The sequence below is a fragment of the Lutjanus erythropterus genome, chromosome 19 (genome assembly GCF_056507025.1).
Source record: "Lutjanus erythropterus isolate fLutEry1 chromosome 19, fLutEry1.hap2, whole genome shotgun sequence".
Taxonomy (NCBI): Eukaryota; Metazoa; Chordata; class Actinopteri; order Lutjaniformes; family Lutjanidae; genus Lutjanus; species Lutjanus erythropterus.
In genome coordinates this window covers 25,713,829-25,728,507 of record NC_139335.1, presented here as the reverse complement: position 1 = coordinate 25,728,507, position 14,679 = coordinate 25,713,829, and the positions used below count along the sequence as shown (strand labels likewise).

The window sequence follows — 14,679 nt, the reverse complement described above, 5'->3', positions numbered from 1 at the left end:
TTTAAAAAGTATGTCTTATTACATGTTATTAATGTACTATAAAATAAAATATAAAAAAAATAAATAAAGCTAAATAACTTAAAACCAAAAAATGATGATTCAACTTGAGAGAACTTCCTAAAGAGTGCATGCAACTTAAAAAAAAAAAACATAATTAAGAGCTGTGCATCACTAGTTTTGCATCGTGACTGTGGGTAAACACCCTCACTGTGAATACTGTATGGATGACTTGAGCTGTGGGTGGATTAAATCGTGCTGTAGAATTTGTCATCTGATGTGCAAACAAAAACCACATTATCAATATATTTCGAGTCAAATGCCACACTGATTCACCAGCGCTTTTCTGAAGTTTCCACATAATGATATCACTGGCTACAAGTTTTGCGCCTGTTTATTCTGCCTGCAGCTGTATGTGAAGCGCAGATAAAAGGTGATGGAGAGGTGGTTGCTCGACTGCGTCTCAGAACATCAACAACGCACAACCCACACACAGCTGTGCTGATGAGGAGAGCCCTCTGCTAATAATAATACAGCACTGTCTTCCCAAATTTGGATGGACACAGCCTGGAGGTGATGGAGAGAAATAAAGAGAGGAAAAAAAGAAGAGAAAGGGGGAATCTGTCAGTGTGGGATCACTATAACTCGCTTTAGATTTTCCTTTTTGTGTGTGTGTGTGTGTGTGTGTGCAACTCTTCCCGCCTCTTCAGGGAAAACTTATTTTTTCTTCTTTGGATGGAAACATAAACTCATGAATAAACAGAAGGATGGGGCATGTGACTGTGAAAACACATGGCTCGGGCTGGTATAAATGTAGACGCCTCTACTGTGGAATGTTTTTCCTTGATTTAGAAGATACTCTGAATAGCACGCCCTAAAGTCAGAGTGGGAACAGACGAGAACGTCAGCAGTGGTATCACTCTCAACCATGGTAGAGGTTCTCTGGGATCTGTTCTTGTTGCGGGGTCTGCGGCGGGGCTCAACAGGTTTATTGATGACATCTGGTCGATGTTTAATGGATTCGCTTGTATCAAATTTTGCTCACCGTGCACATGGCATCATGTTGGATCAGCTCTCTCTGTGGTTTGTATCGATGTGCTCTGCCTACAAGGCCATTCCTTTATGCCTCTGTGTGGTAAGACAAATGGATTCTTGGAAGCTCAGCTGGTGATCCAGAGAAATAACATCTTTCAAATTGTTACGTTATTATGAACACAACTGTTGAGATAGTTTGCAGCAGCTGGAGGGGAACCGCTGGAATAACAGCAACTGTGGGATGTCGAGATAAAACCTATCTCTCTGGTCAGTAACAGAAGGGCTGTTTCGATGTTAATGCCTTAGTGTTGCGAAGTGTTAGAATCTCGCATGGAGAAACAGAACTATGTCAAGCCCAGGTATCCTGTCAGTGTGGAAGAGGAGACATGTAGTACCATGAAGTCCAACCCCCAGTATTGATTTAGTAAAGATCTGGGTTAACAACATGCATCTGGAGTGCCTTGCTTTGTGCCAAAGTTCCTCTCTGTTCCAATCAGACACTTCGCATTTTCCTCTGGGTGCAATTCCAAGAAAACTTTCCACAGATGCTCTCAAAAAGAAACTCAGGCCGCGGTAAAAAGCATACAAAAGCAAGGTTCAAAAAACATTAGTGACTGAGCTCCAGTTCAGTGGTTTAAAACCCGAGGGTCAGGACCCCTTCAAGAGGTCACAAGATATAGACACACAGCATACATTTTCTGTTACATTTTTTCAGACTAAACTCAATTTTCTTGTAATTACTGGAAAAAACATATCACCTCAGGACTCTAAACACATTTAAATAAAACAAAGAAAAAGCTAAGTTATGTGTTAAGACATTCAGTTGAACTCTGAACTGAACAGCTCACTCTTTACTTAGTGGATGTGGGTCTGCCGCCCACCCTTAGAGAACAATGTACTTTACAGAAGAACAAACTTTAAAAAATGCCTGAATAATCACTAACACTAAGCTGAGCGACATCCATTTTTTGTACCTCTTGGTCACTCTTGGGTACAACCAAGGAACACAAGAAAGACTTGACTGTACGGAGGTAGCTGATAATTTAACCCTGTCAAATCAAGGATGACAAATCTGGAGGTGTGTTAAGACAAAAAGCAAAGCGAATTTAACTTTAATGTTAATTTGACAGCTGGACCATTTGGTCAATTTGTGTTTATTCCCCCCAAACAGGCAATTAAGCAACTGTACAGACAATGGCAATGAGCTCAATGTGTGTATGTCCCCTTTTACACAAGAAAAACCATTAACACCCAACAGCATCTGTCTTTTTTCCTCAGATTAAATGACTCTGCAGTGACAAGTATTTGGCTCAACTTCAATCAGCAGTGATGTAAACATGACACTTGGGTGGACACACTAATTTTCACCTATTTTCCAGCACAATGCTCTGTAGGCTTGTCAGCTGTTTCATTAACTTCTGTGACTCTTTTGCCTCTTTTCTAAACATGTGCTGCTTGGCTCGTCATATTATGACTTGTCTTGTCAGCTTAGCACAGCAGACATGTGCATCTCCATTAAAACAGGGGCACCTGATACACTCTCATCTTGAGTCAAGTGGATGTGAAATAGGGGCACATTTCATCATCTATACATTCATTCATTCACAATTCCCTGGATATTTACTTACTTAAATGCTCTCACAAAGAAGCAAAAAATAGGAAATGTTGGGTTTTCATCAGCAGTAACTTAAGACAAGAATGCTTTTCCATTGTCTGTACATGCAATTGCACATCGTCATTTGTTTATTTAGTCATTTTGGAGCCTAAGGCAAACACAGGCAGGGGGCCCTACTCATCGCTTGTTCTTCCCCTGTTTTAATCCTTGAATAATTAAGTCATAAAAACAAACTATGTATTCTTGGGATGCAGCAGTGGATACTCCTCTATCTCTGGCCAAATGGCAAACACTTTCTTAAGCATAAGTTTATGAAGTGTTTTATGGGGCCCTTGGTTGCTTGGAGCCTGATGCAACTGCCAACCTTTGCCTAATGGTGCTCTGCATCACAAATTCACCCTACGTTCTGTCTGGACGCACCCAAAGAGCAAAAGCATATTTTTTATCACTCTTTTATTGTGATGTATCTCCCCCCTAGCATAGTTTCTATTCCAGCTTTCATCAGGCACAAGGCACATGAACAATACTAGCTTTATTCTACAAAACTGAATAATAATAGAGTATATGAATGACACAGTAGAGGAGGGTTGCCAGCACATTGTATGATTGATAAGTCTTGCCCTGGGTGATAAGTGCAGCATTGACAACCCCTTCCATGAACACGAGGACTGTTTTCGTTAATTAACAGTATATGCTTTGGGTTACTTTGGGCCTTTCTTGAGCTCCCCTTTAATTAGAGTTAGAGCATATGTTTCAAGGACACTTTGCTCTGTGCTGCCATCGTATGAGGTCCACAGGAACATGCTGGATTTGACAGTCTCAAATCCACTCCAGAAAGTCAGGAACATGTTCTGTCCAATAAGAGAATGACCTTTAAAGACAGAGGAAAGATAAAGGTCACGATTAAAAATCTAATACCCTTCATTATCCCAGCTTAGATTCTCTCACTAGCTCTATCATACCAGGCAATTCCTGAGCTGTAAACATGCCAAATCTATCAGCATTCTCCGGAAATAATCACTGATGATGATAAAACACTGATAGCAACTTGCTCATCATTTGTGGAACCGTGTTACTGCAATAAAGAAGCAGAGAGCTCACAGCTTTTTCACTTTCCCATGGAGTCAAGATTGTTCTATTCCCCGAGGTGTCTTTTGTGTAGCAAACTGGCAATTTGCGGTGGCTCTAAAAGGGAACTCTAATGCCCTGTCCATTTGAAACAAGAGCAGAGAGCGGAGAGAAATCTTCCTGATAGATTCGAGCTGAGCCTGGGTCAGATAAACAAAGCAGCAGGAACAGAACACAAATCGATAGGTTGAGACGGGTCAGGAGTTGGTGGGGACAGAGAAAGTCGGGTTGGGTCAGAGCTCAGAGCAGTTTGTCTAATAGTGCTCACTGTGTGTCTCTCCTGCTTCACATTTACTTTTTTCAACTGGTAAAGCTGAAAGCCTCACTCTGCACTTGACAACTAAACATTTTCACCACCTAAATTTAATTTCTAAAATGTTGGAGAGGCCATTGCTGCTTTTCGAAAGATCCTGTTCTCTTTTTTTGTAGTAACCATCAAGAGAAGAAAACAGAAACAGACAATGACGCCGGTTCATTTTCGGGGCAAGATGAAAGCGATCACCAGCAGGTGTTTCGATTTCAGATGCATTAGCTGCTGATATTAAAGAGTGGGCATTGTGCTCAGTGCCATTCAGGCTGCATTTCCTTCCACCGCACCCTCAGTACTATGTGGGAGGGTCATGACCACTCAGCCAGAGCTACGTCTCCCACCAGAGATCAGACAGACACAGCGGGCCATGCACTGTGACCATACCGCCTTAAATAGCGCACAGAGATGCTTGCTCACACAGACACACAGTGAGTCACGACAGCACAGAGCTGAAATGCTGCTCACTGGTTGTGGGGAGAAAAATGACTGTGTTGATGATACTTTTTCCGAGTTAAACTTTTCCACATCTCACGCACATTTGTCATATTCCTGCCAGCTTGCTTTTTTGCACTTGTATTTACAGCAAACATTCATCAAAAACAAAAGTTTTATGGGTGGACAACCTACAACAGGAAGTGAAGATACATGCTAATATATACAGGAACTCCAATATAGTAAAACTTATGCTTTTGTGGCAGGTCTAAACTTATTGCAGAAAGGCAGGTAAATTAAAGCACTAAAAACAATTACACAATTAACTTGGGGCAACAGACAAGAAGGCAGTATTGTTATTTAAACAAAACCAAAAGTCTACAGCTATGGTAGCACTTTTATGACCTAAATGATAACATTAGCATGCTAACATTCAGATAATGACAATGCTTATTTGGCTATATGTTAAAGCTACAACAATGAACTATAATATTTTGTTGATTTTGGAGGCTCTTGTGCACAAAATCGGTAGTGTTTCCACATTAAAAACTACAATCTATAACATATAACATCAAAATTAAACCGTAACTCTGCCTGGAAAAATGTAAACACAGGCTCGTTTCATCTGAAAAGTGTTGTTGTAGATTTACAATGATCACTATCACAGTTTAGAATGCTAACATTTGCTCAAGACCACTGAACTTACCTCGATCCTCCAGAAGTTGCACCGTTGCGCCATTAACCCATTGCAGCAAAGCAGCTGCTGATAACAGGAACAATAGTTTTGTTGTAGAGAAAACCCTACATTTTTGGTGTAATTTTCAAAAAAGGCAGCCACCAAAAATACAAAGGTAGCACGCCTTTGAGTCAAGTAACTGTTTGTATTTGAAGCACGAAGTTTTACAGCCAGTAACAGTAATGATATTAACAAATATGTCAGACAATGCACAGGCAATTTAGTGATTTCCCAGGAGCTGTGGTCTTGATCGGTCTTGAAATAAAATCCTGAGTCCTCTCTGTTTTTCTTTCTCAACACCAAGAATGATCTCCAACACCACAGCAAGTTGAAAAAGTGATCAGTGGGTTCATGACTACACTCCATCACTCAAAACAGGACAGATGGCAAAGTGAGTAGCTGCTCCACATGGATCCACAGATCTATGAGAAAATTAAAAACTGGGCGGATTTCGGTGGGGTCTGGAAGTCCCTCCACAAGACAAATTGAATTTTAAAGACTTTATTTCTTGCATTTTGGTGACTGTTAAAGAATGAAAATGGCAAAATAATAAGCACACATTTTTGGCAAAAGATGATCTATAACTGACACTTATTAGCTGGGAAACTCAACAGGACCCCAGCATTTACTCTTGCCTGGTCCTATTTCAAAAAATTTCTATATGAAGATCCGAACCAGAGTTCGGCAAACCTGGTGTTCCCTTCTAGACACGACCCCGACTCACAGAGGAGATGGAGGTGGATGAGGCACAAGTGTGGATATATTAAGGAGAAGGATAAGGATAATTTGTCATAGATCGTGAGAAATATGGGAGAATAGCCAACCTAGGAGGAAAGCAGGAAAAGGCAGTGAAAAGTGTGAGTCTCTCGGGAAAATCAGGAAGGTTGGCAAGCATGACTTAGACCCCTGCTGTGCGTGCAGCTGATGGCACACTAAGTGGTGTTCATTTTGCTGCAACACTGCTCCTTGACCAGCTCACACCATCACATGCCTCAGTCAATCACACGCTGACATGCGTGCACGCACAGTTCTGTACATACTGTACACTCCTACATGTACTCCCGCTGCAGGGTTTGTAGTGTCAGCTCAGCCCTCTGACAATATTGAACCTTCAGTAAGTTGAGAGACTGGTCAGTTTGACTTTGCAGAAATGTGCAGTGCTGCATTTTGAATCCCAGGCAGGCGGTTCGCTTTGATCAATGCACAAAGGCTTAGAAGAGGCAGAGTGAAGCTGGCACCTGTGAGGCACATTGAGTTTGAATTGACAGCTGCTGAGCTCTGAGGTGTGTCTCCAGTGTAGGCAGGCGGCTGAGCCTCAGAGGCCATCTATATTCCTGCACAATGTTCAAATGCTCGAGTTCAATAGACGGACTCTCTTAAAAAAGCCAATGTGACATCAAATAGACTCTAGCAGTGTAGAATAAAGAATTTGGTGCAGGGAGCTATATCAAATTAGCTCTACTGAAGAATACTATAAAAACACTGAGTTTTTACAAGAGCTAGCACATGGAATAACTAAAAAAGAAACCTATTTTCCCATTTCCCACTTGATGGGTTTACATAATTCTGGCTTCTGGCTCTGAACAGGCCCAGTTCCAGAACAAAATGACGTGGGGTGCATCTGAAATTAGTGGGGGAGCACTGGTATCTAGTTTGGACCAGCAACAGCAATAATAAATAGTAGTTGTTACAGGTCTGACTGTGGTCCCTGATGAACAGATTATGCTGAAAACACAACTGGAAAAAGTTTTAGTCTTAAGTAAACACATTGTGCCATTCCTTTTCGACAACAGTTTACTTTAGGAGTCAGAACGGCACCAATTAAATGTTAATACATCCTCAGCCTCCATTAATTCTCAAATAATGCAGCCTCATTGTGTTTACTTTCATCAAAACACCGGGAAACAACACAAGGCTGCTGCAGTATAAGCATAGAGACCTCTGCACACACCACACTGCTCAGTTAATATTTCTTATGCTTTTTTATAAAGGAGAGATCTGATTACAGGGGCTCATAACAGCCTTTCTTTTTAGCAAAAGTAATCCGCAGTACAAGTGAATAACTTTGAATTAATGCAAAAAAAAAAGTGTCATGTCAAAGAATCATATAAGCAGTTTCACCAAATCAGTGTCCATTTTTTTAGTGCTATAATTATTTTAACTACCTCGTGGAAAACCATATTCCATCTTCAGAATCTTCGGGCGCTGATTTTTGGAGATGTGTGTCCATGTAATGATGCTCTGCACCATCCAGATATTTCCTGAGGTAAAGCTTTTCTGTTCGCTTGTTAACATGTTTAACTGTGATTGGCACAGTTGTCGATGTGACCAGCTGAGAGAGAATTTAATAATCACTCGCTGATCTATATTCACCTTCACCCAGTCTTTCTGCACGTTGCGCTGAAGACACACAGTCCATGTACCGTGAATATAGTCTCAAATGGATGCAAACATGGACAGCTGTGGACACCATGGATGCTCAAGCTACCACTGTGCACTTGACCGTTATTATTTAGATTTAAACTGAGGGTGCAAAATTAGTGCAAAAAAGTGAGGATGTAATGCATGTTTCTGTACCCTCTTCAAACACGGCTCAGCTCTAATTGCTAGAGCATGTCAGTAATTGTTAGTGTTATCAAACGGGACAGGAGGGCATTTAAAAACAAGATCCTTTGGGTATGCTGATATTGCACGATAAAAAGGGGCCGTTTCTGAACAATGTTCAGGAGTATCCACTTTAAAGAGGATGCCGTGTTGCCTGGTCTTCAGCTATTCCAAAAGCATCCTGAATGCACAAGGAACAGGGCTTTTAAAGAGTAAATATAGAGGCACTGTTTTATGTGCGTGTAGAGTATCCGCAGGCCGTTTGCAACCCGGAGAATATGGCAATGCCCTGCGAAATCTTCTGGGAGCGTACAGGCTTTTAGCATTCGCCTAAGCATAAACATCCAAGAACTTTCAGTGATGAAATTCCATTCGTGTAGCTACAAACAGTCAGCAAGCATCTCTCTGAACTCCTGATGTAGTTGAAGTCCTTGTTGAGAAAATGTACAAAGCAAGCTTAAAATAACATGCCTGCTAAGTAGGGAGCATACTAATGGAATCTCGCTTGTGTGTTTATATGGTCTCACTGCTGCAGCAAATTATGCCAACGTAGGGAAACTAAATTAACATCTAAAAGCAGAAACATCAAACCCCCGATGTTTGACCCAAGTTAACTGAACATGGGGTGGAGATGAGAAAACGAGAGAGGTGGAAGCTGACAGACTTACTGTATATTGACTGAGTGAAGGACGGACGGAAAGAAGGGGGAAGGTGGAGGAAAGAGGGGATAGTAAATAATTGAGGGTGTCCAGCAATGAGAGAGCACCGGCTGACCTAGTGTAGTACTGTGCTCACTTCCCACTGACCACACAGGCCCTAGAAATCAGTGTAACATCACCTTTAACTCTGACATACACTGGCTCCCCGGCCACTCAGATCGATGGCCACTGATCACCCTCCATGCTCGGCTGTTAAGGCCATTACCACTGTTGTCTCCATCGATCACTGAAGAGATGTGTGTGTCCTGGTCCCAGCTGACGATAGTTGTCCTGTGTCAAATTCTGCTGCCCCTCACTTTCTTTGTGTCTATGGAGAAAACTGCGATACAGAATTCCATAATAATTAAGGGGAGGGAGATTTCACACCAAACCTGTCTGATAAATATACATTTATATACCACTGACTTGTTTTTGCCATATATTTGAAGTCTGCTTCATGATCACTGTTTGTTTTTCCAGCCTTGAAAGTGTTCCATTTTTACAGGCAGGTTGGTAGGTTGTTGTTTACTACTAAATCATATTGGTTAAGGTTAGAGACAAACGGTCATAAGGGTGAAATATTGAAAAAGCAAACACTTCCTGCATGGTCCTTCAGTCAGCAAACATTTTTTTAGAGAGCAGAAACCAAAGTATAACTTTTTAAAGTGACCATATTTTATAGTCAACAACATACACATATCCTCTACCGATGTCAGCCTTTTTTTTTATTTTGGATGGAATCAGACTGGAAATTGATGATGCACTTTTGTCTTTTACTCTTCAGACAAAAGAAAGACAGATGCAGGACAAATGTAACAGATGGATAACTCAACCACAAAACAAATAAGTCCTTAATGTTTCTGGCACACAACACTCATTCATGAAAATTGTTAAAAAAGGAAATAATGATAAAAATTATTGCTTCAGTTATGACTGTCACCTTCCAGTCAATTTATCATGTTAAATGTCGCAGTTGTGTGAAACTAGACCAATGCGTCAACCTCACTTTAGTCCATAATCACCTCTTACTGACTGTTGGTCAGATAAAACAGCCTGATGTGTTCCACATCTGGACTGATAAGACCTCTGCTGGTTTCCTCACCCTAACTCTGCCATATATAATGAGCAAATAAATACATCTTTAATAACTGAAAGACAAAAGTGACACTGTTACTCTGTCAGCTTTACCTCAACTAGCATCAAACACAGGCTAGTGTGACAAATTAAATTAAACCTTCACAGATACTATGATAGGTCTAATAAATTTTTTACCTTCAAAGTGAAAAATCAGTTTTTCTACTATAACTCTGGGAAAATTGATCGGATTGGGTTGATTTTTTCCTGCAGGCTGAATCATGGTGTGGACTTAAAAACATGCTCCTGACTTCTATGTTTCAAGATAAAAGGTCCGTGTTGCAATCATCTCATCTATACTTTTGTCCCAGCTTTCCCCTATATATTTAGATTTTTAAATCATTCTGTATATTCTCAGTAGTGTTCCTTATGTATTCAAATCCGAATTTTTACTGTCAAAATGCTCTTTTTACAACAGCGCTTTTAAAAACATTTTTCCACTTGACCTGATGTTGTCTTCTGCATGATGACATGGTTACATGTAAACCTGAGAGAAGAGAGGGCATCAGCTCTCTAAACTACACGACTGTTCTTTGCTAACAGCTGAGCGGGCGTTTCCATTTGGAAAACCCGAAAAAGTACACAGATGAAGTCAAGCTTTAAGACCTCAGACTTTCCTTGACCTTGACCGAGTGCTGTGCCTAAACATGAGCATGAAAATGCTACCATGCTTTAATCATGAAGAAAAGATACTGTAGGGAACATCTTCATAAAAAGTATGCATCTACAGTCATATTAGCTGCTAGATGAGGCTGTACTTTGGCACAGGAGTGCTTAGAGCATCAGCTTAAGCATCACCAATGAGCATCCATCATGTTCTCCATTGTGGTTTATCATTTATCTGCTGATTAATGCTAATTATTATCTTGCTGATGTCTTACTTTTACAGTTATTTAATTATAAATCAAAATAACGGTTAAAAAAAATGACCGAATGATGGAGCTAGAGAAAAAGTGGGATCACCAAAGTGACAACAGTTCATCCTGCGGGGGGGATGTATGTCACCAATCTGAAATTTCAGACCGATCCATCCAAGATATTTAACAAATATCAACCTCATGGTGATATAGTTAACCAAAGTGGGGGATCAACTGACCAACCCTGCAATCGCTAAAACCGCAAAGATAGTGTGGCTAAAAATGTTTCCTTAGTGTAGTGATAGGAAAAAAAGAGGAAACCAAGAGGCGTAGCATTTCATTCAAAATATATTTTCTGTTGTAAACTAGAAGTAAATAAACTGTTTCTGTTTCAGAGAGTTTTATCTTTGTGTTCTCTACTTACTGCCCATAAAGAGATTAAGAAACGTGACAAGCATCTAATACTCTGTATTTACTGAACTGTGTAAACTGCAAATGAATTCAACTTTGTTCTACTTGGATGTTTTTGCTCCAGAGCATCTAAAAGAATTCACTGTACATGAATCAGTTATTTACAACTGACTGCTGGGAAAAAAAAAAGACATAAAAAGGCGTTGCTGATGTGATAGGATATGAAGGGAAAGCACGCCTTCGCCCACTCTTGTACCTACGACACAGTACACAGGAGAGCATGGAATCATGGTAAATTTGTGAGTGGGTACATCTATTCATTAACATCAGTTCAGTTACTGTACAAACTGTTTCAAAAGTTGGGAGTACTTCAACAGACAATATATATTCTCCTACAGATTCTGTGTTCAAACTTTTCACCCACTAACAGACAAATCTCTCTGAGGTTAGTGAGAAAAAAGAAAGCTTGCGTGAGAAGTTCAGTTTTCTGAGAACAGAGGGCTTTATGCCATGATTGATTTTAAAGTAGGTAGACGGTTACTGGATCCAGTGCTTCTGAAAAGTCCCCACTGGCATCACGAATCTGCAGTTGCATCAGCTATATTTACACTTTAGAAGTGAATAACTTCTAATGATTCAACAGAGAAGCTTAATTTTCATAAAGTCTTATGTTAAAAAAAAAGCATTTTTAGCACAAAAACAAACTTGGATATTTCTCATCAAGGATTCAGTGCTTGATCTCAGGAATTACACAGCAATGTTGTGCATTTTTTCTTTTTTTAAATACAAATTTATTTACATAACTGCCAAAATTCACTATGAACAAACCTCAATCCCAAAACCGTTGGGATGCTGCGTCAAACTTAAAAAAAATGAATGCAGTGATTTGCAAATTCTTTTTAGCCTATATTCAGTTGAGTACAGTAGAAGTACAAGATATTTAATGTTAAAACTCAACCGAACACGTGCCAAATGTGCCTTGGCATAATAATCAGCGACGTCCTTAAAGACATGATCTGAATGGCGGCATACGTTGCTCCAAAACCTGTATGTACCTTCCAGCATTAACAGAGCCTTCACAGACGTGCAAGTTACCCAGGCCATGAGTACTAACACCTCCTCATAACATCACAGATGCTAAGTTTTGAACTTTTGGTGAACTCTGGTAACAATCCGTATGGTCCTTTTCTTCCTCAGCCCGGAGGACATGACGTCCATTAACTGAAATGTGGACTTGTCAGGCCACAGCAGACTTTCTCGTTTTCCATCAGTCCATCTAAAATGAGCTCAGGCTCAGAGGAGTCAGTGGCATTCCTGGATGTTGTTGATGAATGGCTTTCTCTTTGCACGGTACAGTCTTACCTTATATTTGTAGATGCAGCAATAAACTGTTGAGTGACAATGATTTTTCCAAAGTCAGTGTAGTGTAGTGATGTAGTGATTTTATGGTTTGTAGATGGTGAAATCCCTAAATTCCTTGCTTGTTTGAGAAACTTTGTTCTCAACTCTTTCCCCCCAATAACAATATATCTCGTCAATTGCTGTTTTCACTGCGAGGCGGTGATGCATCATCTGTCAAAAGACTGTCACTTGAAGAGGAAAGGAACCACTGGAATGAGCAGAAGAAGAAGAAGATGGTGTTATCTAATGTGAAGACATTGGTGAGCGACCGCGTCTTTCGAGGATCCCTATTTAATACCCAGTCATGATACTGTCACATTACCAATACATCCATTTACCTGTCAAATGTTCCAAAATGTTCTGTTTTTTGAGCATTGCTTGCTCCAGTTCCACCCTCTTTGAAACATATTGGAGGGGCCTCAAATTCAGAATGAGTGTATATTTACAAAAGCATTTAAGGTTATCTATTTGAACGTTGCATATCTTCTCTTTGTACTGTTTTCAACTGAATACAAGTCGAAATTTTTATTTGCGTTTAACACAGTGTCCTAACTTTTCAAGAACTGGGGTTGTACTTTCTGCCACAGCCTAATTTAGGATTCAGTAAAGCGTTCCACTGTAAACATGACCCAACCTTTATTTGATAATAAAACAACCTCCATCATCATCATATTAAGATATTGTTCAGGTAAACCCTGTGCTGATACAGTGGCCTTGTACAAACACTGGCGTAATCCTGCCTGCCAAAACCAATTTGCACACCTCATTACACTGTGCCTGTGAAAATATGTTTGCAAACATCTTAAGACAATAACCTGGAATGATTTATGAGGCTAAAACAATGAGAATTAATCCATTGTTTACTATTGTTTGAAGTTAATGCATCGGAGCAAAGAGCTAAAAAGACATGAATAATGAGCAAAGAGGGAGCTAAACTATAATGTTACTAAAATAATCAACATGCAGAGGGTAAAGGCAGTCACTGCCATTCTTCACTGTGTTGAAAAAGAAAAGGAAACAAAAACAAATTAAATGTCACTGAAATTTTATGATTTCTGTCTTCAAATAGTTTTTTTCTTTGCCCCAGCTGTTTTAATTACTTTTATTACTGCAAAATCAGCTTGTTAGACACGAACTTGGAGAGATGAAGAGATGTAAATTACAAATGAAAGCAGTGATGGGTAAGCAGGGCTGAAACCAGCATCAGCACTATCTGCCCATCAGCAGGTACCTATGTGCCCCATTAGGACGCATTATATAACAAACACTAAGTCAACTCTCAGCAGAGTGTTCCTCTCCTGCTTCCTCCCAGTCAGTGTGAGGCAGGGTCAGAAAACTTCAGCAGCATGAACCACAACAATCAGCCGCGGAGCAGAAACAAAACACACACACACACACACACACGCAGCAGCAGCAGCAGCAGCAGCAGCGGGTAAGGTGCACTCAACCACCTCTGAAATCACTTCCAACGTGAGACTCAGCGGGAAGATAATTGTTTATGAGAAATGTCGAGACTGCGTGTGATGCACGATTGACTGTGGTTTGAGCACACACACACACACACATGCACACACACTAGTCTTGGTAAGCATCTCCTGCTTGACTCTGACGGATTAAAATTCACACACATCGATTATGGTAGATGGTGTCATCTTGTTTTAGAAAGTACTCTGTAATAGTTGAGAATGCCAAACTTTCTTAGAACTTTTTCTACTTTTTGACAAACAATCTGAGTACTATCTTTATAAAAGCAACTATATTGAATGGAAGAGGCCTGAGGGAAAGACATCGACTGGGGTTTTTGCAGTGTTTTTTTTCTACCGGGACTCTTGTATCATACAAAGATATTTAAATCCAGCAGCAGATAAAACAAAACGTCACGGTTAACAAAACACAAATTAAATTTAAGTGGTCTAATTTCCCTGCTGTTATTCCCTGCGCACTCCTGCTGCTGTCTCACTGTTGCCTACGTGACTTATTTATAATTCTGAAAACATTTTCCAGTTTTTGATCTTGTATTGAAACAAGACTTAAAAGTCCACAGACATGCTAGGAGCTCTGTGAGGCTGTATTTTAACACAGTGGTGCTTGGAGCTCAATGCTAACGTCAGCACACATACTCACAGTAATACTAATATTCTGATGGTAAACAGATATAATGTTCACAGTCTTAGTTCAGCGTGTTTACATGCTAACTTTTTCTAATTGGTACTGACTAGAAGCTGACTAGAATGTAATTAGTTTAAGTTAGTTTCAGGTATTTGGTTATAAACCAAAATACAAATTCATTGCAGCCGCTTGGAGGCGGGCCGGGTTCGCTC

At 40.1% G+C, this 14,679-nt stretch overlaps 1 long non-coding RNA gene across 2 annotated transcripts in view; it reads right to left on the bottom strand.

Annotated features, from left to right (window-relative positions):
- Nucleotides 1-2,739: 2,739 nt before the first annotated feature.
- The window catches only part of LOC146309939 (uncharacterized), an 83,443-nt gene continuing 71,503 nt past the window's right edge, over nucleotides 2,740-14,679 (bottom strand). The window contains exons 4-5 of one of the 2 annotated variants that reach the window (XR_014772488.1): nucleotides 8,696-8,895; nucleotides 2,740-3,518 (exon numbers count right to left, since the gene is read on the bottom strand). This is a non-coding gene — a long non-coding RNA (uncharacterized LOC146309939). The remainder of the gene's footprint in view (nucleotides 3,519-8,695; nucleotides 8,896-14,679) is intronic. The other variant, XR_014772489.1, reaches the window with a different exon arrangement.